The following is a 24,629-nucleotide window of genomic DNA, read 5'->3' as shown; positions in this document are numbered from 1 at the left end:
TATAATATCATGAGAGGAATAGATCGGGTTAATGCATAGAGTCTTCCCCAGAGCAGGGCGATCGAGAACCAGAGGACTAAGGTGGTTTAAGACTAAGACTAGGTTTACGGTGAGGGTGGAAAGATTTAATAGGAACCTGAGGGGTAACTACTTTACGCAAAGGGTGGTGGGTATATGGAACGAGCTGCCGGAGGACGTAGTTGAGGCAGGTAATATCGCAATGTTTAAGAAACATTTAGACAGGTGCATGGATAGGACAGGTTTAGAGGGATATGGGCCAAACGCAGGCAGGTGGGACTAATGTCGATGGGACATGTTGGCCGGTGTGGGCAAACTGGGCCAAAGGGCCTGTTTCCACACTGTATGACTATGACTATGAGTTCAGCACAGGAACAGGCCCTTCGGCCAACAATGGCTGTGCTGAACCTGATGCTGTTAAACTAATCCCCTCTGCCTGCACGTGATCCATATCCCTCCATTCCCTGCATATCCAAGACCCTACATAAAAGCCTTTTCAACATCACTATTGTATCAGCCTCCACCACCAGCCCTGGCAGCATGTTCCAGGCACCACCAGTGTCTCTGCAAAAAAGCTTGCTCTGCATATCACCTTCAAGCTATGTCCTCTGGTCTTTGATATTTCCACTCTGTCTGTCCTATCTACGCCTCTCCTAATTTTATATTCTTCTCTCGTGTCCTCCCTCAGCCTCCAACGCTCCAGAGAAAACAATTTCACTTTGTCCAACCCCTCCTTACAGTTAATACCTTCTAATCCAGGGCAGCAACCTCTTCAAATCCTCCACATCCTTCCTGTAATGGGACGGCCAGAACTGCACTCAATGCACCAAAGTCCGAGAAAGTTACAAACTTAGGGTGGCACGGTGACGCAGTGGTAGACACCCGGGCTCCATCCTGATCCCAGACTATGGATGCTGTCCGTATGGAGTTTGTACGTTCTCCCTGTGTTCGCGTGGGTTTTCTCCGCGTGCTCCAGTTTCCTCCTTTCCACATCCTAACGATGTACAGATTTGTAGGTTAATTGGCTTGAGTAAAAAATTGTGATTAATGTGCGGGGATCGCTGGTCGGCGCGGACTTGGTGGACTGAAGAGCCTGTTTCCATGCTGTATCTCTAAACTAAACTAAACAACTGTGGTGCCAGTGCAGGTGGCCCAGCCTCGCCATCGAGGGCATCCGTCGTCTCGGGTCCCACCTAGTTCGTCCTTACCAGAAAATAAACCTTTGCGTGGGGACGTACGTACGAGGTCCAGCCACCTCGTTCGGTTGTCCGTCCCTTTTTGTGCCTCCGGTTCTGGGGGGGGGGGGGGGTAATGTGGCGGCACCGGGTGGTGGGCCAAGCATTATACGTAACCTTCAGTTCGTGGGGGGTCACGTGTCCCAGTGACGTGAGGTAGAGCTCACGGTGTGGTCACGGGTCACCCTGGGGAGTGTTTAAGGGGTTAATCACACGCGCATGGGGTTGGTGAGTGAGGAGAATTAGTGTAACAATAATGGACAGTATTTTCGGACAAACTTCGTGTCGGCCTCATTCTTTAACGTTACACAACAAGATTTCCTGACTCTTATACTCAATGGGCCAACTGATGAAGACAAGCATACTACATGCCTTCTTTACCACTCGATCTACTTGTGTTGCCACTTTCAGGGAGCCATCTACTAGGATCCCAAGATCCATCTGCACATCACATCCGTGCTGTTAAGGGCCTTGCCATTAGTTTGTGGGATGGAAGGAAAGTGGAGCAGGAAAAGGAAAATTAGTTATAAGCCACCGTTCCCTGTCTCGGAAGATAGGCACAAAATGTTGGAGTAACAGCGGGACGGGCAGCATCTCTGGAGAGAAGGACTGAGTGACGTTTCGGGTCGAGACTCGTCCTATGACTGAGAGTCGGGGAGAGGGAAACGAGAGATATGGAAGGATACAAAGAGAATGTAGGGTGTGAAAAGGACAGATCAAAGCAGACAATGCCAAGGAAATGTAGAATGGTTCATTGTTGGCTGAGGGGAAGGTGACAATGAGGCATACAATCAGTAATATTCATCAGTCTGAAGAAGGGTCTCGACCTGAAACGTTGCCTATTCCTTCTCTCCATTGATGCTGCCTCAACCCCTAAGTTTCTCCAACATTTTTGTCTACCTTTGATTTTTCCAGCATCTGCAGTTATTTCTTAAACAATCCGTAATATTAATCAGGAGGACAGTGAAACTAGTCGGAGAACTAGGGTGGGGGGGATGTGTGCAGAGAGAGAGAGAGGAAGCAAGGGCTATCTGACATTAGAGAAGTCAATGTTCATACCGCTGGGGTGTAAACTACCCAAGCGAAATATGAGGTGCTGCTCCTCCAATTTGCACTGGGCCTCACTCTGGCAATCGAGGAGGCCCAGGACAGAAAGGTCAGTGTGGGAATGGGAGGGGGAGTTGAAGTGTTTGGGAACCAGGAGATGACGTAGGCCCAGGCGGACTGAGCAGTGCTGGGCTGGGTTCTGTATTGGCTGCTTCAACAATGGAGCAGAGGGCAGGGCATGCAATAAAACCAGCAAATGTCATTTAAAAATGAAAAGCATTGACAAAAACCAGAAAGGACATGGAAGCGGGTCACATACCACAATACATTATAACTTTGAACTCTGGAAGAACAAATCAATTCAAAGTCAGTTTCCGATTAACAGCAGCATAATTCATCAAGGTTATGCATAAAGGATGTCATATTGTATGAACCAAATTGGAAATCAATACCAAGAAAGATCTGCTAATCTAAATTGGCGTTCAAAAGATGCACAGTCACATAATAACATTCTGCAAATCAAATCAACCCAGTTAAATATTGATGGAGGAGGTACTGCCATCACGGGTCCAAGTTCAAGGCTTGACGTCACATTTGGTGGCCCAGATTAATACTCTATGTTTAGGGTGGCAGGGTGGCAGGGTGGCGCAGCAGTAGAGTTGCTGCCTTGCAGCGCCAGAGACCCGGGTTCAATCCTGACTACGGATGCTGTCTGTAGGAAGTTTGTACGTTCTTCCCGTGACCACGTGGGTTTTCTCAGACTGCTCCAGTTTCCCCCCACAATCCAAAGATGTACAGGCTTGTGGGTTAATTGGCTTGGTATAATTGTAAATATACCTAGTGTGTAGGATAGGGCTAGTGTATGAGGTCGCCATGGACTTGGTGGGCCGAAGGGCCTGTTTCTGCGCTGTATCTCTAAAGACAAAACTAAATGTTAAATTTTATATAAAATTTTAAAATCCTTCATAAGATTGTGCAGGTTTCAGATTTGGTCATTGCATTATTATTGTCGTTATATATATATAGAAATATATAATAAATATATATCATAAATAAATATATAATATATATATATATATACAGAATATACTAAACGTTTTTGTAGATGAAGGAATTGCAGATGCTGGTTTACACCGAAGATAGACACAAAATGCTGGAGTAACTCAGCGGATAAGGCAGCGTCTCTGGAGAGAAGGAACATTTTGAGTCAGAGTCCGAAGAATGGTTCCGACCAGAAACGTCGCCTATTCCTTCTCTCCAGAGATGCTGCCTGACCCGCTGAGTTACACCAGCATTTTGTGTCCATCTTCGGTACTGAACTGTTGTTGGAAGCAAGAATTTCATTGTTTCATTTCAGGACATACGACAATGAAACACTCTGGACATGAGACTTGACCTAATATGTTGAATACTGGGCTGTGGAACGCTAGTGATGATTACATTCTGTTTATGGGGTCTTCCTCTAGTTTCAAGGCTAGTTTCTTCCCAGCTGTTATCGGGCAAATTCATCATTCTACCAACAACTAGAGAGCAGTCCTGAAATATGATCTCTGTTATTAGAGACCGTTGGACTATCTTTAATCGGACTTTACTGGACTTTATCTTGCCCGAAACTGAAGATAGATACAAAAAGCTGGGGTAACTCAGCGGGTCAGACAGCATCTCTGGGGAGAAGGAATAGGTGATGGAATAGTAATAGGACCCGAAAAGTCACCCATTCTTTCTCTCCAGAGATGCTGCCTGTCCCGCTGAGTTACTCCAGCATTTTGTCTATCTTCGGTGTAAACCAGCATCTGCAGTTTCTTCCTACACATTATGTAAGTATGTATGTATAATGAATATTTTTCCCATTTATTATATTGTTTACAGTGTACTATGTTTACATATTCTGTTGTGCTGCTGCAAGGAAGAATGTCATTGTTCTGTTTGGGACACATGACAATAAAATGACTCCTGACTCTCATTGTACCTGCATTGTTTTCTAGATTAGTTCCTGTGTGAGGCTTGAACTCACAAGCTCCAGCCACAGGTGAGAGAACTATGCATTGGGTATGGCTGAAATATGTTGACAATTGGGGCACCTTATTCTCACAATTGTTATTAGGGTTGTCCCCATCCCTGTGAAACATCCCTTCCAGACACCTGTAACTTTAGACTTTAGAGATACAGCTCGGAAACAGGCCCTTCAGCCCACCGAGTCCGCTCCAACCAGCGATCCCCGTACATCAGCACTATCCTACACACTTGGGGCACTTTACCCTAGTGAGGAGGAATTTCTTTTGATTAGTACAGGTGTCAGATTGATTAGTACTTGTGTCAGAGGTTATAGGGAGAAGGCAGGAGAATGGGGTCAGGAGGGAGAGATAGATCAGCCATGATTGAATGGAGGAGTAGACTTGATGGGCCAAATGGCCTAATCCTACTCCTATCACATGCCCTTATGAGCTTTACTTATACTGAGGCCAATTAATGTACAAACCTGTACGTCTTTTGAGTGTAGGAGAAAACCAGAGCGCCTGGAGAAAACCCACGCGGTCACGAGGAGAACATACAAACTCCGTACAGACAAGCACCCATAGTCAGGATTGAACCTGGGTCTCCAGCGCTGTAAGGCAGCAACTCTACTGCTGCACCAGCGTGTCTGGAACATTATTCATTGAAGATAGGCATCAAGTGCTGGAGTAACTCAGCGGCACAGGCAGCATCTCTGGAGAGAAGGAATGGATGATGTTTCGGGTCGAGACAATCTGCTGCTCTTTGTGTCGCAGGCCTTTGAACGCGGTTGCTTACATACCTTCGTTATGGTTTGTACAAAATAAAGTCTGTGGGTGGCAGGACAGGGAGGGGACAGGGAGGGGACACACCAGTGGTCAGATGGAGGTTTGTGATAGAGGGGGTTTGCCTGGAGATGATGAGGAGAGAAGCCATTGAGATGTTAAATCCAGCATTGCAAATCGTCAATGCACGAAAAAATGTGGGCCCAAACACTTTTATTTACGAAAGTACGTTTATTTACAGGTACAAAATGAACAAATTAAACTTATTCTGAGGTAACGTCAATCCAAAAATAAAGAATATACATACAAATATGGCGCTGCTGGCAGAGCCGCTGCCTCAGAGCGCTGGTGACCCGGGTTCGATCCTGACCTCCGGTGCTGTCTGTGTGGAGTTTGCCGTTCTCCGAAACGTCACCCATCCTTTTTCTCCAGGGATGCCACCTGACCCGCTGAGTTACTCCAGCACGTTGTGTCTATGAACGGGTGATCGATGGTCGGCGTGGACTTGGTGAGCCGAAGGACCTGTTTCCATGGCTGTATCTCTAAATTAAACTCTGAACTAAACTCGAGTAAAGGGCCTGGCCCACTTACACGACCTTGGATCGCAAATTACGCAACCTCATAGTTGCTTGAGGCGTACGGGCACCGTATGGCCATGCGGGGCCGGTCTCACTTAGAAGTGCGGAGTTGTGCGGGACTGGTCCTAAGATCGCGCGGGGCTCCGAAATTATGGCAGTGACCGAAATCTTTGCGCACCAACGGCCTGTCGACACGACGGCGTACGCAGCGTCTTGACGGCGTACGCCTAGCACGTGGCGTTGCGCGATGACGTCACCACCCGGCGTGGCGTTGCGTGATGACATCACCGCCCGACGCCGTGCGACGCCCAAATTCAGGCCCGCCTCCTGCCCAGCTGATTGGTGAGTATGACGCAAATGGTGTCACACGCGAACTTAGCGCGTACTTCGCACGATCTCCGCTTCCGTTTGGTCGCGCCAAACGCATGCAATCACATGCAAGTGGGACAGGCCCTTAAGCATCAAAGCTGAACGTTATCACCCTCATCCGAGAAGCACTCAAGCCGCTGCGCTGCCCAGCAGTTCTGGAAGGAGTCAAGGTGCCCGTGAACTATCCAGGGGCAGCCGGGCATGGGCGTAAGCCGTGGGTAGTCAGGGGGCAGGCAGTCAGCCTGGGTGGAGTTCTCTGCTGCCCGCTGCCTGATCCAAGCATTCAGTGCACACACAAAAAGCTGGAGTTCCTCAGCGGGTCAGCCAGCATCTCTGGAGAGAAGGAATAGGTGACGTTTCAAGGTGGAGACCCTTCTTCAGACTGAGATTCAGGGGAAAGGGAAATGAGAGATATTGATGATGACATTTGTTTAATGTTTTATGTGTAATTCCTCACTGTATGTCATGTTGTCACTTGCGGGCGGAGCGCCAAGGCAAATTCCTTGTATGTGAATATTTGGCCAATAAACCTATTCAATCATTCATTCATATAGAGAGATATAGAACAAATGGATGAAAGATGCAAAAAAGTAACAATTATCATGGAAATGCCCCTCTATATCTCAATGGACAATAGTCAATAGGTGCAGGAGTAGGCCATTCGGCCCTTCGAGCCAGCACCGCCATTCAATGTGATCATGGCTGATCATCCCCAATCAGTACCCCGTTCCATATGCCTTCTCTTAATACCTTTTCCCTATCTTCAGTTTAAACCAGCATCTGCAGTTCCTTCCTGCACACCTAAGCTTCCAGTATGTTGGCCCCGTGTTGAGTCCACCTTTCATTAACCACACTCCGCAACGGTGATTGTGTTCACAATGCAGATAGGGATCGTAAAAGCCAGTATATATTTACATAAATAAGTTCCTTGCTGTACATCAAGATAAAACTAAGCTCCATGTCAGTGTTGCACAATGGGCTACTCATTGTACCCACTGGCTTTGGTGCTCCTGTTTCAGTGACTAATTTAACTAACAAAGTAGAGAACAATTAACATAGGTGCCCTGCCACATAATTAATTCTGATTACGTATCACCAAGGTGAGAGATCATGCATATTTACCCAGTGATTACGAATGATATGATTAGTGCGGGTGTCAGATTATGGGGAGAAGGCAGGAGAATGGGGTTGAGAGGGAAAGGTAGATCAGCCATGATTGAATGGCGGGGTAGTCTTGATGGGCCGAATGGCCTCATTCTGCTCCTATCACTTATGATCTTATGATCATAGCTTGCTCATAATTGAACAAATAATATTCTCCCACCCCACCCCCCCCTGCCGGTCACGATGAGTAAAAAATGTAAAAATAAATAATACAAAAAAAGGGGGGGGGGGGGGCACGGTGGCGCAGCGGTAGAGTTGCTGCCTCACAGCACCATAGACCCGGGTTCCATCCTGACTACAGGTGCTGTCTGTACGGAGTTTGTACGTTCGCCCTGTGACTGCATGGGTTTTCTCCGGGTGCTCCGGTTTCCTCCCACACTCCAAAGATGTACGGGTTTGTAGGTTAATTGGCTTCGGTCAAATTGTAAATTGGTCCTAGTGTGTGTAGGATAGTGCTGGTGTGCCGGATTCGCTGGGTCAAATGGCCTGGGTCAAATAAAATAATGTAACCTACAAACACCCCCCCCCCCCCCCCCCCCCAGCTCTTCTCCCCCCCTCTTCCCTGTGCCCCACCGGGATGCACATTCATTTCTCCTTTCCACCTCCCTCCTATACTTCTTTCCCAAGCTTCTGACCTTTTCTCACCCCCCTTTTGTCTTTTTATCTCTGGCCTCAGTCCAACCATCTACCTATCACCTCACCCCCCCCCCCCCCCCCCCCCCTTTCACCTATCACTCGCCAGGCTTTGTCCCTCCCCCTTACTACAATCAGGGTGAGGATGGGACCCAACCTGAAAAATCACCTGTCCATGTTCTCCGGAGATGCTGCCTTGACCCGCTGAGTTACTCCAGCACTTTGTGGCTTTTTTTCAGGTAAATGTAAGCATAGCGCGACTTTTGAGAAACAGGGTATTTGTAGCACCTGGAAGAAACTCACGCGGGCACAGGGAGAATGTGCAAACTCCACATAGACAGCACCCGAGGTCAGGAACGAACATGGGTTGAGGTTGGCCTTCGGTGATTCTCAATCGTAGAATCAATTTCCACAATTTCCACTCCGACCATTGAAAACTCATTCACACTCTAATCTGACACATCCCATTTTATCCACCCTATACTCCCACCTCCTCCCCTCACATTCTGCCACTCACCCACGCGTTTGGGAAGTGTAGACTGTGGGAAGTCTAACATTGGCAGGACCTACACAGTGAACGGTAGGGTTCTGGGAAGTGTTGTAGAGCAGAGGGGTCTGGGAGTGAAGGTGGAGGTGGGGTCGAAGGTAGATAAAGTGGTCAAAAAGGCTTTTGGCACATTGTACTTCATCAGCCAGAGTATTGAGTACAGATGTTGGGAGGCCATGTTGCGGTTGTATGCTGCGGGTCGCGTCCGATCCGCGCGCTCCACTGACTCTGTGGGTCCTCCAGCGGCGCCGGATCCACGCGACCCCTCGGCTGCTGCAGGGCATCCTGTGGCCCACTCCACTCCGCCCACACCTCCACCCTGCCCACACCTCCAGTCAAGTCTGATTAAAGATAGTCCTTGGGTCTCCAATGAGGTAGATAGTGGCTCACGACCGCTGTCCAGTTGTTGGTAGGATGATTCAGTTGCCTGATAACAGCTGGGAAGAAACTGTCCCTGAATCTGGAGGTGTGCATTTTCACACTTCTGTACCTCTTTCATAGAAACATCGAAACATCGAAAATAGGTGCAGGAGGAGGCCATTCGGCTCTTCGAGCCAGCACCGCCATTCGTTGTGATCATGGCTGATCGTCCCCTATCAATAACCCGTGCCTGCCTCTCCCCATATCCCTTGATTCCACTAGCCCCTGGAGCTCTATCTAACTCTCTCTTAAATCCATCCAGTGACTTGGCCTCCACTGCCCTCTGCGGCAGGGAATTCCATAAATTCACAATTCTCTGGGTGAAAAAGTTTTCTCACCTCAGTCTTAAATGACCTCCCCTTTATTCTAAGACTGTGGCCTCTGCTGCTGGACTCGCCCAACATTGGGAACATTTTTCCTGCATCTAGTTTGACCAGTCCTTTTATAATTTTATATGTTTCTATAAGATCCCCCCCTCGTCCTTCTAAACTACAGTGAATACACGCCTAGTCTTTTCCTGATGGGAGAGGGGAGAAGAGGGAGTGGCCAGGATGAGACTGGTCCTTAATTATGCTGCTGGCCTTGCCGAGGCAGTGTGAGGTGTAGATGGAGTCAATGGAAGGGAGGTCGGTCTGTGTGATGGTCTGGGCTGCGTCCACAATTCTCCGCAGATTCCTGCAGTCTTGGATGGAGCTGTTCCCAAAACGTGCTATGGAGAACATGGATAGGTTTAAACAAAATACACTTCAATGGGTCATTCTTTGACTAAGATAGATTGGGAAGCAACATGGAAAGGTATGTCAGAAAACAAATATTGAAAGAATACACTGTTCATAACAAATATATATCCCTTTAAGGAATGAAAATCCAACAGGAAAAGTGGTCCAGACATGACTAATACGAGAAGGTAATAATAGTAATGGAACAAAGGAAAGGTACAAGGTTGCCAAGGAAAGCAAGTAAACCTATTCTTTGGGAAATTGCAGGAATTAGCAAAGGGAGGCCAAGACGCTGAGCAAGAATGGGCAAGCAGAATTTCTGGGTAATTTAGCGAGAAACCTAAAAGAGATTGTAAAAGCTTCAATAGACATTTAAGCCCCTGTCCCACTTAGGAAACCTGAACGGAAACCTCTGGTGACCTTGCCCGCGACCCAAGGTTTCCATGAGGTCGCCGGAGGTTTTGGTCACTCTCCCTAATGGTCGAAAGTGGTTTCCGCGTGGTCGAGGCTTCATCTAGGTTGCTTCGATTGTTTCAACATGATCAAAACCGGCCTCGACCAAAAATAGGTTGCCGTTTGGTCGAAGCCAGTGGAGTGGGGTCGCTATTTACTTGCAGACGGTCGAAGGCCATCTCCTTCGCTGACCGGCCATCTTGATTGGCTCATTGAAGTTTCACGACCTAGAAGATGCCCGCTAAACTTTATTAAACTTCTTAAAACTGTCTCCACTCCTTCATCCCCCTTCTCCCCCCCTTCTCCTCCCCACTTCTCTCTCCCCTCTCTCTGCTTCTCTCTCCTCTCCCCTTCTCCCCACCTGCGCTCTCTAAAGGACTTACGGTACTCTGTGGCAGCCGTTTACCTTCCTCTTCATCGTGCAGACAGCGCTCCTCCTCTCTCCATGGCCCCCACCTTCGCGGTGTGTGTGTGTGTGTGTGTGCGTGTGTGCGTGTGCGCGCGTGCGTATGTGTGTGTGTGCGTGCGTGTGTGCGTGTGTGGGTGCGTGCGTGTGCGTTTCGGTCGATCCAGCTCGAGGCTTTCCAGGCGAGTGACCAAAACCTCCGGTGACCTCGTGGATACCATGGGTCACGGGCAAGGTCACCAGAGGTTTCCTTTCAGGTTTCCTAAGTGGGACAGGGCTTTAGAAAAAGGTTATCAAAAGTTTAAAGTGATAAAAAATGCTGGAGAAACTCAGCAGGCGAGGCAGCATCCATGGAGCGAAGGAAATAGGTGACGTTTCGGGTCGAAACCCTTCTTCAAAAGTTTATGTGGGTCCCTTACAGATGGAGACAGGCAACATTTGAAGAGCGTTTGATGGCTGCGGGCCTGCACTCGCTGGAGTTTAGAAGGATGAGGGGAGGGGACCTCACTGAAACCTAAGGCAGACACAGAATGCTGGAGTAACTCAGCGGGACAGGCAGCATCTCTGGAGAGAGTGAATGCGTGACCCTTCTTCCGACTTACTGGATAATGAAAGGCCGAGAGAAATTGGACGTGGAGAGAGGATGTTTCCAGTAGAGAGAGAGAGAGAGAGTCTAGGACCAGAGGACACAGCTTCAGAATAAAAGGACAAACCTTTAGTATGAAGATGAGGAGGAATTTCTTTAGTCAGAGGGTGGTGAATCTGTGGAATTCATTGCCACAGACGGCTGTGGGGGCCAAGTCGTTGGGTATTTGCAAGGTAGGGACTGATAGATTCGTGATTAATGCGGGTGTCAGGGGTTATGAGAAGGGGAATGAGGTTGAGAGGGGAAGATGAATCAGCCATGATTGAATGGCAACGTAGACTGAATGACCTAATTCTCCTTCCGTCTCTATAAGTCTCATAACATTAGAGAATGAGGAAAAGCCAGAAAAATTAAACAAAATATTTGACGGCTCTTCACAGAATTATACTCCCCTCCCTCTCCCTCTCTACCTCCCCCCCTCCCCCCTCTCTATCTACCACCCTGTGGCAGTACCTGGGGGTTAGGCCACTCCTTGGGTCATCCCCCTCGGCTCTAGAGGGACAGGGACGATTGTCTGCCAACGGGGTTTCCCGGATCCTGCTCGCGGGCGTTCTGGTTGTTTGCCATGATTCATTGAACGACTTCTGAACCTGCCTGGCATCTGGCCTTTTCCTGAACTCATCCAGGCTACTACAGCCCCTCCCTCTCTGTCCCCCTCCCTCTCTACCCCCCCTCCCTCTCTGTCCCCATCCCTCTCTACCCCCCCCTCCCTCTCTGAGTGGTGCAATATTGCGTTGGGGGGACGGCTTGCAACAGGTCTGCACTTGGTCTAGTAGAGAATGAGGAAATGCCAGAGGAATTAAACAAAATAGTTGACGGCTCTCTCCTCACAGAATGTACAGGGCAGAGTGGGAAAGAACAGGTCGTGGAGGCATTCAGCATGGAAACAGGCCATTCGGCCCACCACATCCGGCTAGCCAGTGGACACCCATCTTCCAGCACATGACGTGTAGCCATCAATACCGATGTTTAAGTTCGCATCTAGGCAGGTCTAAAGTGACAGAAGAGTTTAAAGAAATTAAAGACCATTAAAAAAATATATATTGGAGGAACTAATGCAAGTGGTCGGCACGGTGGCGCAGCGGTAGAATTGCTGCCTTACAGCGCCAGAGACCCGGGTTCGATACTGACTACGGGTGCTGTCTGTACGGAGTTTGTACATTCTCCCTATGACCTGCGTGGGTTTTCTCCGGGTGCTCCGGTTTGAGTATAGATGTTGGGAAGTCATGCTGCAGTTATATAAGGTGGTGGTGAGGCCACATTTAAAGTATTGTGTTCAGTTTTGGTCTCCGTGTCATAGGAAAGATGTTGTCAAGCTGGAAAGGGTGCAGAGAAGATTTACGAGGATGTTGCCAGGACTCGAGGGCTGGAGTTATAGGGAGAGGTTGACTTTATTTCTTGGAGCGCTGGAGGATGAGGGGTGAACTTATAGAAAACCTGTGCAATATCATGAGAAGAATGGTGGCCGATTAGGAAAAGGGGAGATGCAATGAGACCTCTGGGTGTCATGGTACACTAGTCATTGAAAGTAGGCATGCAGGTGCAGCAGGCAGTGAAGAAAGCGAATGGTATGTTAGCATTCATAGCAAAAGGATTTGAGTATAGGAGCAGTGAGGTTCTACTGCAGTTGTACAGGGTCTTGGTGAGACCACACCTGGAATATTTTGTACAGTTTTGGTCTCCTAATATGAGGAAAGACATTCTTGCCATAGAGGGAGTACAGAGAAGGTTCACCAGACTGATTCCTGGGATGTCAGGACTTTCATATGAAGAAAGACTGGATAGACTCGGCTTGTACTCGCTAGAATTTAGAAGATTGAGTGGGGATCTTATAGAAACTTCCAAAATTCTTAAGGGGTTGGACAGGCTAGATGCAGGAAGATTGTTCCCGATGTTTGGGAAGTCACAGTTTAAGGATAAGGGGGAAATCTTTTAGGACTGAGATGAGAAAAACATTTTTCACACAGAGAGTGGTGAATCTCTGGAATTCTCTGCCACAGAAGGTAGTTGAGGCCAGTTCATTGGCTATATTTAAGAGGGAGTTAGATGTGGCCCTTGTGGCTAAAGGTATCAGGGGGTATGGAGAGAAGGCAGGTACAGGATACGGAGTTGGATGATCAGCCATGACCATATTGAATGGCAGTGCAGGCTCGAAGGGCCGAATGGCCTACTCCTGCACCTATTTTCTATGTTTCTATGTTTCTAAGAATAGATCGGATAAACACAAAATCTCGTGGCCAGAATAGATGATTCGGGAACTAGAGGTCATGGGTTTAAGGTGAGGGGGTAAAGATTTAAATGGGAACCTGAGGAATAACTTTTTTTACACAAAGGGTGGTAGGTGTATGGAACAAACTGCCAGAGGAGGTAGTTGAGGCAGGGACTATCCCAACGTTTAAGAAATACTTAGACAGGTACATACATATATGGGACATATTTAGAGGGTTATGGGCCAAATGCATGCAGGTGGGACTAGTTTAGATGGGACACGTTGGTCGATGTGGGCAAGTTGGGCCTATTTTCATGATGTAGATACAGCAAATACCTGGGATAGCAAATGGTATGTAACTTTAATTGAAAGAGGCTTTGTATGTTTGAGTAAACATATTTAATTGCAATTAATTCGGCTTCAGGAAGACCAGAGATAAAACACAGGACAGCACAGTGCAATTATAGACAGCACCTTAGTTTATGGGAGGACAGAAGGGAAGAAGCTGTTCCTGAGTCTGCTGGTGCATACCTTCTGCCTGACGGGAGAGAGGAAAATGGTGCTGAAATAGAAGATAAGCCATGATGTTATGGTACAGCAGAGGGGCCGAGTGGCCTAGACCTGCTTCTATCTCTACAAACAAGCTGCCCGTTGAGCAAGGGCATCCCAGTGAGAATATCTTTCTGGGTTAACATACGATGAGCATTTGACAGCACTGGGCCTGTGCTCACTAGAGTTTAGAAGGATGAGGGGTACCTCATTGGAACTTACCGCATAGTGAAAGTCCTGGATAGAATGGATGTGGAGAGGATGTTTCCATTAGTGAGAGAGTCTAGGACCAGAAAGCACAGCCTCTGATAAAAGGATGTACCTTTCGGAAGGAGATGATGAGGAATTTCTTTAGTCAGAGGGTGGTGAATCTGTCGAAGCCGTCAATGGGTATTTTTAAGGTGGAGATTGAAAGATTCTTGACTAGTAAAGATGTCAGGAGTTATGGGGAGAAGGCAGGAGAATGGGGTTGAGAGGGAAAGGAGATCAGCCATGATTGAATGATGGAGTAGACTTGATGTGCCGAGTGGCCTAATTCTGTTCCTAGATCCTATGAACTTGTGCATTTTCTCTGGAGTACACTCGCTGTGGTGTTCATCCACCTCTTTTAGTTTAGTTTCTAGACACAGCGCAGAAATAGGCCCTACGGCCCACCGAGTGTGCACTGACCAGTGATCCCTGCACATTAACACCACCCTACACACACGAGGGGCAATTGTACACTATACCAAGCTAATTAACCTACAAACCTGAACATCTTCGGAGTGTGGGCGGTAACCGAAGATCTCAGCCAAAACCCACGCAGGTCATGGGGAGAACGTACAAACTCGGCACAGACAGCACCCGTAGTCAGGATCGAACCAGGGTCACTGGTGCTGTAAGGCAGCAGCTCCAACACTGCGCCACCGTGCCGCCTCTCTGTCAACCAGTTTACATTTGGCAACATTTATCCTGTTTTTTCTTTTCACCATCAAGCTCTTCCTCGCTGACCTTCTGACCCCATCACCCTCATCCCCCTGGGCTACCCGTGTCTGCAGACCTCCGCATGCCCTGTTGGAGTTGTTCTCAGTCACCTCCACCGCAGCCCGGAGCAACCCGTTCACATTCCGCAGCGCGAATGAGGCTTCCGTGACAGACTCCATTACATTTGGCCTCAAACCACTCGCTTCCCACAAACTGAAAGGCAGTGTTGCAAGTGGCGTCTTAAATGATGTTCCAGCTCTGTGTACAGGACTGACAGGGAGCACTTGTTCAATGGAATAAGGAAGTCATAGAGTCATACAGGACTTTTGGCCCCACTTGCCCACACCTCCCATCTACACTAGATTCAAGATTCAAGATTCAATGTAATTGTTACATGCACCAATTAAGGTACAGTGAAATTTGAGTTACCATGCAGCCATATTAAGTAAAAAAAAGCACACACAGCACATCAAATAAAGTTTAACATAAACATCCACCACAGTGGAATCCACATTCCTCACTGTGATGGAAGGCAATAAAGTTCAGTCATCTTCCTCCTTTGTTCACCCGTGGTCAGGGGGGGGGGGCTTGAACCCTCCGCACACGCCGCTGCCGATGGTCCGCTGTTCAAGCCCTCCCGTCGTGATGATCAAAACTCCGGCGTCGGGACGGATCGGAACACCCGAGCATGGAGCTCCCGAGTGGGCCGCTTCTTACCGGAGACCGTGGCTTCACGGTGTTAAAGTCCACAGGCCCCGCGGACGGAGCTCCAACACTGGCGATCCTCGGCAAAAAAATCCCAGGCTCCGCGATGGCAAGTCCGCGCCGCGCCCATGGCTCGAAGCTCCGGGCCGGTCTCCAGGAAAGGCCGCACAACTCCACGTTGTACGCCACGGGGGGGGACGGAGATGCGACACGGAGGGAAATCGCATCTCTGTCGAGGTAAGTGACTGGAAAAACTAGTTCCACCTGCCTGCATTTGGCCCACATCCCTCTAAACCCATCTGATCCATGTACCTGTCCATATGTTCCTTAAATGGTGCGATGCTACCTGTTTTAACCACCTCCTCCGGCAGCTCGTTCCATACACCCACTACCCTCTGCGTGAAAAGGTATTACATTTTTCCCCTCTCACCATAAATCTGTGTCCTCTGGTTCTTGATTCCTCTACTCTGGGCAAGAGACTCTGTGTGATTGAATGATACAGCATGGCCAGGCACTTCAGCCCACCGAGTCCACGCCGACCATCGATCACCCCTTCGCCCTACGTTAACCCACTTTCTCATCCACTCCCGACACACTGGGGGCAATTAACCTACAAACCCGCACGTCTTGAGGGAAGTGGGAGGAACCTGGAACACCTGGAGGAAACCCGCGTGGTCACAGGGAGAACATACAAACTCCACACAGACAGCACCCGAGGCTAGGGTCCAACTGTGAGGCAGCAGCTCTAACGGCTGCGCCAGCGTGCTGCCCAGGTGCTCTCACGTCCCAAACACGTGCAGGGGTTTGTAGGTTAATTGCTCTCTGCAAGAGTGCAGGGAGTTGATGGGAAAATAAGATGACGTAGGAGCAGTGTGAACGGGCGATCCACAGTGGGTGTGGGATGAAGGGCCTGTTTCCACCCTGTACCTTTCTATCAAGCGTAGAATCGCATCTCTGGAGTGGTGGGGAAGCTGCACCTATCGCTGTAGCTGTTGCTCCACCGCAAGGCATGCAATGAGGAACCCTGCTCTAGGGTGTGCAACAACGCCAGAAGGCTTTGGCGGCTCCCTGAATTACCTGATGGGATGATAGCCAACAGACAACTTTCTGTACACTTCAGGTCAACAACAGTCCCAAGCTCCATGACCTTAGCTATCAGGAAGGGTTGGGACTTCACAGCTGCCAGGCAACAAACATTACAACGCCTACATCTAAGGGCTGAATCAGCAAGCCTCCAGCCAGTCACTTTGGGAAAGACTGGATTTAGTTTAGTTTAGTTGGCTTTAGTTTAGAGATACAGCATGGATACAGGTCCTTCGGCCCACCGAGTCCGCGTCAACCAGCGATCCCCGCACACCAACACTATCCTACGCACACTAGGGACAATTTACAATCTTTACCAAAGCCAATTAGCCTATAAACCTGTACGTCTTTGGAGTGTGGGAGGTAACCGGAGGAAACCCACGCAGGTCACGTGAGAATGTGCAATATCCATACAGACAAGCACCCGAGGTCAGGATCGAACCTGGGTCTCTGGCACAACAAGGCAGCAACTCAACCTTCTGGTAGACACTGGAACCCTAAAGGGGCTGTCCCACTGTACGAGGTCATTCAAGAGCTCTCCCGAGTTTAAAAAAAAAATCAAACTTGTGGTAAGCACGTAGAATGTAAGTAGCGGGTACGTCGGAGCTCGGGACGTCTCTTAGCGGCTCGTAACGCTAACGGCAGGTACTCGGGAAACGCGGTAAGCTCGTGAAGACTCGTGAAGATTTTTCAACATGTTGAAAAATGTCCACGAGAGCCCCGAGTACCTACGAGCGGCTATTACCGTAATTCTCCGAGTTCGAATCAGGGCAAGCTCGGGAGAACTCTTGAATTACCTCGTACAGTGGGACAGGCCCTTTAGGTCTATTATAAACAATGTATTCTTCTTGTTGAGTCCACACACAAGATTAGAAGTTGTTCAGCCAGAGCTGAACACACTTCTCGGCATCTGCACACAATGGTGTCTGTCTTGTCACTTCTCTTGTGCGCGGTGGTGGAAAGATTGGTGGAAACAGGGCCGCGACGTGAACACTCTTTCCTTCACCCCAATAATGTATTCACAGTTTGGCGGTCTCAAGAACGACAACTGAAGTTTCGAACAAACTTTTATTCGAAAATTCACTTTTCAGTAAACAGGTTCTCTCGACTCGTCTGGGCCACATCGCTGGTCAGAGCTGAACTGGCTCACCAAAGCAAAACCGCTCGAAAACAAGCAGCCCCTCCCGAGTCACGTGACTGCGGCTTCCGAACGCCGGGTTCGATACCTGCGTGCGCCAGTAGGCGCCGCTACAACAGGATGCTTCGTAGGCCAGCAGCATATTCAAGGATGAGTCTCACTCCGGCCATTCTTCCTTCACCCCTCTCCCATCAGTCAAGAGGTACAGAAGTGGGAACACGCACACATCCAGAATCAGGGACAGTTTCTTCCCAGCTGTTATCAGGCAACTGAACCATCCTATCACAACTAGAGAGCAGTCCTGAACTATTATCTACTTCACTGGAGACCCTCAGAATATCTTTAATCAGACTTAAGTATTCAGACCCTCTATTACTTTGTTGAAGCACCTTTGGCAGCGATTACAGCCTCAAGTCTTCTTGGGTATGACGCTACAAGCTTGGCACACCTGTATTTGGGTAACTTCTCCCATTCTTCTCTGCAAATCCTCTCAAGCTCTGTCAGGTTGGATGGGGAGCGTCGATACACAGCTATTTTCTGGTCCCTCCAGAGATGTTCGATCGGGTTCAAGCTTGGGCTATGGCTGGGCCACTCAAGGACATTCACAGACTTGTCACAAAGCCACTCCTGCATTATCTTGGCTGTGTGCTTAGGGTCATTGTCCTGTTGGAAGGTGAACCTCCGCCCCAGTCTGAGATCCAGAACGCTCTGGAGCAGGTTTTCATCGAGGTTCTCTCTGTACTTTGCTCCGTTCATCTTTCCCTCGATCTTGACTAGTCTCCCAGTTCCTGCCGCTGAAAAACATCCCCACAGCATGATGCTGCCACCACCATGCTTCACCGTAGGTATGGTATTGGGCAGGTGATGAGCGGTGCCTGGTTTCCTCCAGACGTGACGCCTGGCCAAAGAGTTCAATCTCGGTTTCATCAGGCCAGGGAATCTTGTTTCTCATGGTCTGAATGTCCTTTAGGTGCCTTTTGGCAAACTCCAAGCGGGATGTCATGTGCCTTTTATTGAGGAGTGGCTTCCATCTGGCCACTCTGCCATAAAGGCCTGATTGGTGGAGTGCTGCAGATATAGTTGTCCTTCTGGAAGGATCTCTCATCTCCACAGAGGAACTCTGGAGCTCTGTCAGAGTGACCATCGGGTTCTTGGTCACCTCCCTGACCAAGGCCCTTCTCCCCCGATTGCTCAGTTTGGCCGGGCGGCCAGCTCTATGAGGAGTCCTGGTGGTTCCAAAGTTCTTCCATTTAAGAATGACGGAGGCCACTGTGCTCTTCGGGACCTGCAATGCTGCAGAAATTGTTTTATACCCTTCCCCAGATCTGTGTCTCGACACAATCCTGTCTCGGAGGTCTACGGAAGATTCCTTCGTCTTCATGGCTCGGTTTTTGCTCTGACATGCACTGTCAGCTGTGGGACCTTATATAGACAGGTGTGTGCCTTTACAAATCATGTCCAATCAATTTGATTTACCACTGGTGGACTCCAATCAAGTTGTAGAAACATCTCAAGGATAATCAATGGAAACAGGATGAACCTAAGCTCAATTTTGAGTGTCATAGCAAAGGGCCTGAATACTTATGTAAATATGATATTTCAGTTATTTCTTTTTAATTACTTTGCAATAATTTCTAAACACCTTTCTCTTTTTTATTATGAGGTATTGTGTGTAGATTGATGATAAAAAAAAAGAATGTATCCATTTTAGAGTAAGGCTGTAACGTAACAAAATGTGGAAAAAGTGAAGGGGTCTGAATACTTTCTGAATGCACTGTATATGGAACAAGCTGTCAGATCGTACAATAGCATTTAAAAGACATGTTGAGTGGCAAATTACTACACCTCTCTCTCCAATTCTCCCCCAACCAAGTCACACCAGCTTCTCATTCTCACCTAGCCCACAGCTAACAATGGCCCGTTTCCTTTATCATTGTTTCTTTTCTGCATATCCTTCATTCATTTGTACTATATCTCCCTATGTCATCATCTATATCTCTCGTTTCCCTTTCCCGTGACTTTTAGTCTACAGAAAGGTCTCGACGCGAAACGTCACCCATTCCTTCTCTCCAGATGAGCAACTTTTTGTGTCTATCTAGGGCCGGTCACCATGGTGCAGCGGTAGAGTTGCTGCCTTACAGCGAATGCAGCTCCGGAGGCCCCGATTCGATCCCGAGTACGGGTGCTGTCTGTGTGGAGTTTGTACGTTCTCCCCGTGACCTGCGTGGGTTTTCCCCGAGATCGCTGGTTTTCTCCCACACTCCAAAGACGTACAGGTGTGTAGACGAATTGTCTTGGTAAATGTAAAAATTGTCCCAAGAGGGTGTAGGATAGTGTTAATGTGCGGGGAATGCTGGTCGGCACGGACCCGGTGGGCCGAAGGGCCTGTTTCTGCGCTGTATCTCTAAACTAAACTAAACTAGACTAAACTGCGGTTTGAACCAGCGTCTGCAGTTCCCTCCTACACAGTCTATCCCCCCCCCCCATGATGGAGACAGAGATGGAGAAGTGGGGGAGAAGGTGTCAGAGATAGTCCAAGTGGATCCGATGGCAGGGTGGAAGTTAGTGGTAAAGTTAATGAGAGCAACTTTGGTTGCAGGAGGTAGTCGCGATGCAGTCGTCAATACAGAAAGAGTTGGGGGATTGTTTGATAACAATACGTCCAGCTTTGCTAGCTTGTTCAGCAGACCACCCAGCAAGAGAAAGCTGAAGATAGACACCAAAACCTGGAGCAACTCAGCGGGTCCAACAGCATCTCTGGAGAAAAGGAATATGTGACGTTTTACGGTCGAGACCCTTCTTCAGACTGAAGAGATGCTGCCTGACCCACTAGGTTACTCCAGCTTTTTGTGTCTCTTCGGTTTACGATTGGAACTTTCGTTTGATTTAACAAAATGATAATCCAAATTGGTTCCACAGATATTTACACCAACGGTAACACTGTCATTCAATTTGGATTATCATTTTGTTTAATCAACCAAAAGTTCCAATCACACAGGGTTTTATTTTATATTCAGGAAAGTCCAAATGCGGCAAAGGAAAATTATAAATCTCCCCCCGTCTCCCCCGGCCAGTGCTGTGATGAACGCGGGTGTCTGGATCAATCGCTGACAAGGTCTCGGACAAATCCCGCCCCCGAAGACGTCATGTCCGTTCGGTAGCTTTTTGACATCATGTCCATTTTAGCGTATTGTCCTTCGGCGTGGAGTTCGTTCGGGTTCATGTCCTTTCGGCGTCGTGCCATTTCATTTTTTAGGCTTTTCGGCGTCGCGCCCGTTCGGTTATTTGCTTTTCTGCATTGTTTCCGATCGGTATCTTGGCTTCCAATTCTTCGCTTCGGCGTCTCGTCCTTCGACATCCCGTCCGCGCACGCGTTTTAACGTTCATTGTTCTATATCTCTCGACATCATCGTCTATATCTTTCGTTACCATTTCCCGTGACTTTCAGTCTGAAGAAGGGTCTCGAACTGAAACGTCACCCATTCCTACTCTCCAGATGTGCTGCCTGTCCCGCTGAGTTACTTCAGCTCTTTGTGTCTATGGCTGATCTGTCTCTCCCTCTCAATCCCATTCTCCTGCCTTCTCTCCACAACCCCTGACACCCGCACTAATCGAGAATCTATCTATCTCCGCCTTAAAAATAATATTTGACTTGGCCTCCAAAGCCGCCTGTGGCAATGAATCCCACAGATTCACCGCCCTCTGACTAAAGAAATTCCTCCACGTCTCCTTTATATAGATTAATTCATGCTGGGTATTATTTACCAGAAAACAGACCAGCACAGGAACTTTGGGCATAATGTCCGCACTGTACATGATGCCAATGTTAAACTACTCTCTGCCAGCGTGTTGTTCATATCCCTTCATTCCCTACATTAACAAAAACCTTTCATGATTTTGAGTTTAGAAAAATCAAACGTTCTGCCTGATATATTTGTATTTGGCCAACCCATTGAAGCCTTGGCATCTGAGAAAGAGAGGGCTAGTTTTAATGGAAACCCTTGCTTTCCACAAGAGAAAGCAAGCTGAGGCACGGAGAACTGTTTCGCTCCTTGTTTTATTCAAACTGTGTTAACAATTCTTCTCCGTGGATTGTCACCTTTTCGTGGTGGAGAAGCTTGTGTGGTTCTGAGATCCTGAGAGCGATGCCGTCTGGAGCTATGCTCCTGGTAGGGCCACCCATGGCGGTGAGGTCGAGGGGGAGATCTCTGACAAAGAGCAATCCAACCAAGACCTCAACGGTGGAACAGGCGGAGGACGATGGCTGACCTTAGTGGAGCGTCACAACGGCTGGAAAGGCGGATGAAGGCTGCAGCAGAAAAGGGTCTCCGGTCGTCTAGGACTCTATGCCACTGGATCCCACCTCTCCCACCTCTATGGCTTCCTCTGGCTTCACTTGATGCACTTCTTCTGTCCTTATCTCACAGTCTTTTGTCTTCTTTCTATATCCGTGACTCTCAGTCTGAAGAAGGGTCTCGACTCAAAATGTCAGTCGTTCCTTCTCTCCAGCGATGCTGCCTGATGTGACCTCAGCATTTTGTGTCTATCTTCAGTGTGAGCCAGCATCTGCCGTTCAATCCAACGCTGTTTAGTTCAAACATTGATGAGCATTGGGCAGTGGGCAGGTGCTATAGACCGGCACGAGAAGGTAGACGCTCCCGCCCCCACGAGTCTCGGGCAGATGGGGCTCGTCAGCCTGGGAAGGCAGTCCATCTCGGAGAGGGATAACTCTGATTTAAAACCTCCACTGCCTTGTGGCCATATCCAGTCACGGAAAAGGCTCCAGGAGTAAACCTCAAGAAAAATCCGGAGCCGGAGCCCCTAAGGCAGTTTAACCTCGCTCTGGCAGCTCCTGCGACGGCGCTGGTGCCAAACTGTAACGGCCCTGCTGTTCTTTTGGCTCGATCAGCGACGTGGAGAAGGGGGGACGTGCTGCATGGGCAACAGCCTGTCCTCCATATGACATCGCCCAGACTTGCATCCGACCACACATCACCCATGGTCAGTCATGACCGAGAGGGGCCTACTACTAATGAAGTATTTAACAGTGATGAAGGTCACTGACTTAGATTCCACACAAATATGCAATCGATCCGACACTGAAGTAGCACTAATATTGCTACAAACACTGTCGCCAAGATACAAATGTGATGTAATCAGCATGAACTGGAGGTTCTACTACCACACTGTGCTGTTACATTGAACCCTTGCTAATCTTGGCTCAAAGGGCAGCGCTCTCACCCTAGTTAACAAGTCACAGACTCGAGTCCCACTACAGAAACGGAGAGTTTGTACCTTCTCCCCGTGACCGTGCGGGTTTCCCCCGGGTGCTGCGGTTTCCTCCCACACTCCAAAAGACGTACAGGTTTGTAGTATGATTTTGAATTGTCCCTAGTGTGTGCAGGATAGTGTTAGTGTGCGGGGATCGCTGGTTGGTGGGGACTCGGTGGGCCAAAGGGGCCTGTTTCCACGATGTACCTCCAAACTAAAGTAAAAAACATAAAGTGGGCTAGCATTTCAACACAGTAATATAGGAGGTGGGGGGGGGCTTCATCCAGCAGAGATGCCCACGTTTGACTTACATGTTAAGCCCCATTCTTCTCCTCAGATGGACACAGAGGAGGACAAGTCCCTACTAAGGCTTAACACTTTCAACCAAATGTCCCTGTAACATATTAACTTTTCTTTTGGAGCTGAGCCATACAAAATTTGGCCAAAACTGATAAGCTATTTTATCTTTCTAGTCTGCTGCACAAAATAAATTACAAGCAGAGAAATCCCAAGTTCCAGCCTCGTATCAAGATCATGTACATACAAACTCACATTTATTGAAGGGTTATACTGTTTAGAAAGGCTCAAGGACATTTAAACAGTAACATATGTATTATTTGCCATGGAATGGAAGTTTCAGATCAGATAACTGTAAATGCTGCACTGATGGTGAGAGCTGGATGGTCAACTTGTCCCAAGGGCAAAGGAGGCAATCAGAGATGTCCTGTTTCTCTGGATAAGATAAAAATTGGATGGAGCCCATTGTGGTTTTGTTTAGAGGTACAGCGCGGAAACAGGCCCTTCTGCCCACTGAGTCTGCACCGACCTGCGATCACCATGTATTAACACTATCCTACACTAGGGACAATTTTGCATTTAACCAAGCCAATTAACTTACAAACCTGTACGTCTTTGGAGCCTGGGAGAAAACCGGAGCACCCGGGGAAAACCCACGCTGGGCAGGGTGAGAACGTACAAACTCCGTACGGACAGCACCCGTGGTCGGGATCGAAGCTGGGTCTCTGGTGCAGTAGGCGCTGTAAGGCAGCAACTCCACCGCTGTGCCACCGTGCAGCCCCAATGCGAGGGATGAGAGGGGGACGTGAGGGGCAACTTTTTCCACATTAAACGTGATACAACTGCAAGCTGCCAGAGGAGATGGTTGAGGCTGGGACTATAATAGCATTTAAATAGCATCTGGACAGATACATGGATAGGAAAGGTCTAGAGGAAAATGGGTCAAGTGCTGGCAAATGGAGGGAGCTTAGATAGGGCATTTGGGTTGGCATGGCTGTTGGGCCGAATGGCCCGTTTCCGTACCATATGACTCCGAGGCTGTGATGTTAATACAAAGCCCGTTCTGAATGACAAACAATCCCATTCCAACCCTCGGTGACCAATTCCGACACTGACTCAGGCAATGAATAAGCCTCTCGACCTGAAACGTCACCTATTCCTTCTCTCCAGATATGCTGCCTGACCCGCTGAGTTACTCCAGCATTTTGTATCTGTCTTGTTTAAATATGATTCATACTTCTCATGTGTTTTGATTTTAAATTATTTTTTTTAATGCAAGACATTTATTTTTCTAAATAACAAATTTGCAACCATAAGCTTCAGGTCCAGCCTAACAAAAAATCTCACAGCAGCAACCTAGTCACAACCTATAAGTGTTCAATACATTTAGGTTAGATGATCT

General features: G+C 48.3%; 1 long non-coding RNA gene across 1 annotated transcript; it reads right to left on the bottom strand.

Moving 5' to 3' along the window:
- Nucleotides 1-394: 394 nt before the first annotated feature.
- Nucleotides 395-21,529, bottom strand: LOC116984927. The gene is made up of 3 exons (XR_004415171.1): nucleotides 21,469-21,529; nucleotides 21,139-21,144; nucleotides 395-415 (listed from the first exon to the last, which is right to left on the bottom strand). It is a non-coding gene; the product is annotated as an uncharacterized LOC116984927 (long non-coding RNA).
- Between the last annotated feature and the right edge of the window lie 3,100 nt (nucleotides 21,530-24,629).

The sequence above is a fragment of the Amblyraja radiata genome, chromosome 21, assembly GCF_010909765.2.
Source record: "Amblyraja radiata isolate CabotCenter1 chromosome 21, sAmbRad1.1.pri, whole genome shotgun sequence".
In the NCBI taxonomy this organism is placed as follows: Eukaryota; Metazoa; Chordata; class Chondrichthyes; order Rajiformes; family Rajidae; genus Amblyraja; species Amblyraja radiata.
This window is presented reverse-complemented; position numbering and strand designations above follow the sequence as displayed.